Genomic DNA, 5,354 nt, shown 5'->3' with positions numbered 1-5,354 from the left:
GAAACTTTTTGACATTTACTAATAATGTAACTGTTCTGTTTCTGTATGCACTATTACTCCATCAGTCATTTGATCTCTCGCACTGTCCATTCTATCACAAATCCATCTTGTGTTCCCTCCACACCTCCCCATTTCTACTAATTTCCAAATTTGCTTGAACCTTTCCTAGTCTTTTTGGAGACCCATTGACCTGAACACTGGTCCAAATTTACATTAAACTAGCCTGCTGTCCGCACCTGCCGACTCTTCAACTCTTCTGACCATTCCATGATGTACAGTGGGTGGCAAGAAATGGCCAGGCCTCTGGCAGCCCTGCCACAGAATGCCCTGATGGTCTTTTGCACAAAGCTATCAATAAAAACTGAACAGCTATGACATTTCACTGATAATCATTGATGCTTAAGGACTGCTTGAGGTTTTAAATAATTTAAACAATTGTGATTTAATAAAAATAAGTTTTAATTACTGAGTTAGAAATTAAGTCAAGTTGCTTTTATTGTCATTTCAACCATAACTGCTGGCACAGTACACAGTAAAAATGAAACAATGTTCCTCAAGGACCATGGTGCTACCTGAAACAACACAAAACTACATTGGACTTCAGACCTACATGGGACTACATGAAGTGTGCAAGACAGTACAATAATTAATAAACAAGACAATAGGCACAGCAAAGGACATATTACAATATAATAATAAATGATGGAAACAATGCTTTAGCAGGAATTGAGAAAGAAATGAGCAAAAATTGCGTCGTGTGTAGTGGCCAGATTGTTACTTCCGATGCCAGCATCTGCAGTCTCTTGCCTCTTCCAACATGTAACTAGGAAAAAACAGATCTAAGAAACCGGCTAAAGAGAAACAAAAATAAAAACAGGTATGTCCTAACCTGTAGAGTATTTCCAGTATTTTCTGTTTTTATCATAGATTGCCAGTTTCTTAGCAAGTCAGACAGCACACAAGGCAGGTAATAAACAGTTTATTCCACCACCCCCCCATAGATGCTGCTTGACTTGCCGAATTCCTCCAGCATCCTGTACGTGTGTCTCAAGTTTTCCAGCCTCTGCAGAAATGTCTCGTGTTTATTAGGGTTATGCGTATTTTAATTAACTTTTGGCTAAAAAGAATGTATATTCAGGTACCTTCTTTAACCCTTTCTTTCTACAGATACTGCCTAGCGTGCCGAGCGTTTCCCGCAATGTGTTTTATTTCTGATTCCCAGCACACTGTTTTGGAGCTGGGGTGCGGGATCCAGCCTTCACATGAAGTTGAACTTGGGATCAAAGTGGGCACGAAGGCCGCAGCCCCCCCAGCAGAGACCTCTTTAAGTGGCACGGATCTGACAGCGAGAGGCCGGTCTGCAGCAGAGACTTTGAAGCACGACATACGTAACGATTTTAAAATTCTGAGTACATTGAAATTTAAATTCAAATTAACTTTTGTCTGCTTCCGCCTTAAGGCCTCATGTCCGGCCTCATGACAAAATATGATTACGTAGGGCGTCTAAATATAGACCATCCTTATAGATAGGGCTGGCAGTGGGCAGGAAGAGCGCATTTGGTTTCGTTGTTCTTACAGTAAGTTGCGATCGTTGGGTCTGGGGAAAGTGAATTACACCAGTGCGTTATAAACTTTGATTTTACGACCATTAATGTCAAGAGAGACGCGTGCTGCTTACGTTTCTTTGATATTTTAAAAGAAATACAGTATCTGTTTCTGAATTTATCAAAAGTTTCTGGTTTTTCCCAGCTTCACCTGGCCGGAAGAACGTTCTGTTATCGAGCAGGCACTGCAGCCCAAAGTCAGAGGAGCGATGAAGGTTTACATAGGCGCGACGGTGAAGCGCCCTGCGAGCCGGGGACCGACCCAGCTCAAGGGTAAGTGCCCCGCCATCCCACCTCGCTCTGTACTTGCCGGCTGAGAGCAGTCCCGCTTGGGAGACCTTTGCGATGGGCGCCGTTCGGCTTTCGGTGGACGGAGACCCATCCCGCTCATTATCTCCATTTCTAGCCGGAAATTAATTTAATTTGGTCTCAACGTCAAAAATGCTGTAAGCTTGAAGGAGTTGGGTATGGATTCCTGGCTAGAGTTGGAAATTTGACCTAGCTATCAAGATATTTTGTAGACGCTGGAAATCGTAAGCAACTGTTTAGCTGCAACCAAAGGATAGTTCGGCATAGGCTGTGCGTATCTCTTCGACCGCGGGCGCTTTTCTTCAATGTTAAGGAACATTTCGTGCTCATTAGGTTATCGTAAGTGCGTGGCCGATGTTCGGTAGAAACGGGAATAATTTTGTTTTTATTTTTGTGTAGAACCTGATCCAAAGGCTGTCAAGGAGTGTGCCATGGAGCTGAGGAAGGTCGGGGATCTGCTGAACTTCCTTCACATCATGCTGAATACTGTCACCAAAATGTTCCAACGGTCTACCTGAACCCCTCGGTCGAGGCTGCAACACCATTAAAAGGTTGAAAAAAATGATATCAACGGTATTTCACATCTCAGTTGGAAGCATTCATGTCTGGGCATGTCAGCAACGGAGAACAGATTGTATTGTAACGAATGTGGAAATGAAGAAATAATATTGTGAGGATTTGTTTTTAGAAGTAAGGTATGATGTGAGGATGGCCAGTCAAGTTACAAGCCGAAGATGAAGCAAAATCTGGAAGTGGAAGGATTTAGCTCGGAAAGTTGTAACTGCAAAAGCGCATTATGAAAAAAAAAGTTGAGTCGACATTTTAATGTGTAACAAACGGAGCCTTTTGTTCAATTTAAATTTGTATACATGTTGGAGAAGTTTGTTGCTTATGGAGAAACTTTCTAATTGTGAAAACAGCTGCAAATATTAAAAATTGGGTGCATGAGGCTTTGTGTAAGTCATGAAAGATGTGTTGGATTTTTAGTGGTTTTATGAAAGATTATGCTTATTACATGTCTTTGTGATGCAAAATTAAAGGAGTGACTTACTGTAGCTATTATCTTTGAGCATTAGTAGGAGGAAATTGTTGTAAATGACTTCAAACATTTTAAAGGTTCTCCAGTTTAATAGTGAACTTGGCATTAATCAAATATGTAGCTTTCTCAATTATTGTATTATGACAAAGTGGTAGAAGATGTAGTTTATTTGATGTAGCTTATACAAATACATTAAACCTTCTTTAATTGTTCTCATAGTTTCAGTTCTTTTATAGTTACACAGTGGCCTCCGTACTACTAAAATCCTGGCTCTGATATACAAGCATGTGTATTAGGAGTAGGTGCTCAAACTTGTCCTGCCATTTTGTAAAGATAGTCATAGTCATACTTTATTAATCCTGGGGTTTTTGTTACAGTTGCTCCATAAATAATAACTAGTAATAGAACCATAAATAGTTAAATAGTAATATGTAAATTATGCTAGTAAATTATGAAATAAGTCCAGGACCAGCCCATTGGCTCAGACTGGTCTGTCTGTCTTACACCACTGGCTTTTAAGGCAGCAGTGAAGGTCCTCCATCTTTGTCTGAAAATACCATCCCACACAGATATAGAAGGATTCTTCATTGCTGTTTCCGTAACAATTTTTTTTGCATTTAAGGTTGTCAGTCCTAGGGGACTGGTGGACCTCTCTTAGTTTGGCCTCTACCCTTTGACCTGTTTGTCATGGGTGACACTACCAAAAGCCAAAGTACAAGGCTCTGACTCCAGCCAGCATAGCTCTCTGGGTCTTTGAGGCATGCAAGCCTCCAAACCCTATGACACGGTTGTTGCCCTTTTGGGGAAAAATGCCGATCTGACTATAATTCTGCTTTTTTATCTATCTCTCAATAACCTTTCATCCCCTTATTTAAAATTTCTTTCTACTGTTTAAATATATTCAAAAACTATTGTTAAGTGATCTAAAGACTCGTGTGGAGTATTTTTTTAAAGATCTGCTCAAATAGAGCTGTAGAGAGTGGTATAAATATTGCCTCATTGGATCAGAAACCCGGGTTCAGTACTGACTGTGAGTGCTGCCTGTGTAAATTTTGCTGTGACCCTGAGAGTCTTCTAGATGCTCTAGTTTCCTTTCACATCATAAAGACAGATAGGTTTTTAAGATTATTAGAGGTTGGTAAGTGGTGGTATTGGTGGGGGGGGGGAAGGAGAATGTGGAGAGAATTTTTTTAAATGGCAATTAATGCAAGATTAATTTTATTGGGGATTTAAAAGTCACTGCAAATTTGATGGGCTGGTTTGGTACTCTGACCTGACTATAGCTGTAGTGCATAAGGTCACAAGGGTTAAGGATAGGCTTATTTATTAATGTACATCAACATTGCAGTGTGTTGTTAGAGTCAGCGACCAACACAGTCCGAGGATTTGCTGGAGGCAGCCTGCAAGTCACTGTGCATCCAGTGCCAACACAGCAAGCCCACAAGTTACTAACCCTACCTCATGACTTAGGAATATGGGATGAAGCTGGAACCCCTGAGGAAATCTGCATGGTCACAGACAAGTGTGCAGTTCAAAACACTTGCACTCCCCTGCCTATCTGTCTTCCCATTTTTTGGATTTTTGGTAAGATGTAAAGCTGAAGCCAGGAACAGGAATACAGTGATGGAGGTGGTCTAAGTGATTTGAGGTGCTTTTTCTATTTTAATAATTCAGAGCAGAATAGTTTACAGAAGAGATTCTATTTGTGGATAAACCAAAACAGTAGGTTTTGAGTAAGAATTATGCCAATCTGTTGTGGGGTTAAGAGGTGAGAACAGGCATAGACCATTTGGACCTTTGACCTTCCTTTGCCCCATTCATCAAGAACACAAGTGATTTACCACCTCAACACAAATTTCCTGTTCTATTCCTTCCAAAAAAAACACTGGAAATCCAATTAAACTATATCCACTGGTTGTTTGTCTATTCCATTAATCATGATGTCAAAAACTCCCATAGACTGGTCAAACATTTGTTTTTCACAAATTCATGCTAATTTGGGATCAATGCTGTTTTGTTATTACACATTTTGCTGCCACTGATATTAGGCTAGAATTTTAACCTTATTCTCTTTCACCTTTCTTAAATTGAGGGATCATATTTGTTACCGTTAAATCAATTGGACTCAACATTTTTTTCAGATGAAAATCAGGGTGCCCACAGTCTCTCGTCACCTTTTTCAGAATTCTGGGAGGTTATTGAGCCCTCAGAATTTTTCAGCTTTTATTCTCATATCTTCCGGCTAGTGGTGTAGTGGCATCAGCACCAGACATCAAGGCAAATGGTCCCGAGTTTGAATCCGGCCGGCTCCTTGCACACTCTTCACCCCTGCTGGGTTAAGTGTCGAACTAACAACTTGGACTCGTAAAATAGTCTAAATGCTATGGAAGCGGCAAAAGTGC

General features: G+C 40.6%; 1 long non-coding RNA gene across 2 annotated transcripts; it reads left to right on the top strand.

Annotated features, from left to right (window-relative positions):
• Positions 1-1,123: 1,123 nt before the first annotated feature.
• Positions 1,124-3,164, top strand: LOC140194945 (uncharacterized). Of its 2 annotated transcripts, XR_011885327.1 has the most exons (4): positions 1,124-1,138; positions 1,223-1,577; positions 1,750-1,877; positions 2,313-3,164. It is a non-coding gene; the product is annotated as an uncharacterized lncRNA (long non-coding RNA). The 2 variants fall into 2 exon arrangements; XR_011885328.1 differs by lacking the exons at positions 1,124-1,138; positions 1,223-1,577 and adding an exon at positions 1,586-1,619.
• The last annotated feature ends 2,190 nt before the right edge of the window (positions 3,165-5,354 follow it).

Source organism: Mobula birostris, chromosome 3 (genome assembly GCF_030028105.1).
Source record: "Mobula birostris isolate sMobBir1 chromosome 3, sMobBir1.hap1, whole genome shotgun sequence".
In the NCBI taxonomy this organism is placed as follows: Eukaryota; Metazoa; Chordata; class Chondrichthyes; order Myliobatiformes; family Myliobatidae; genus Mobula; species Mobula birostris.
This window is presented reverse-complemented; position numbering and strand designations above follow the sequence as displayed.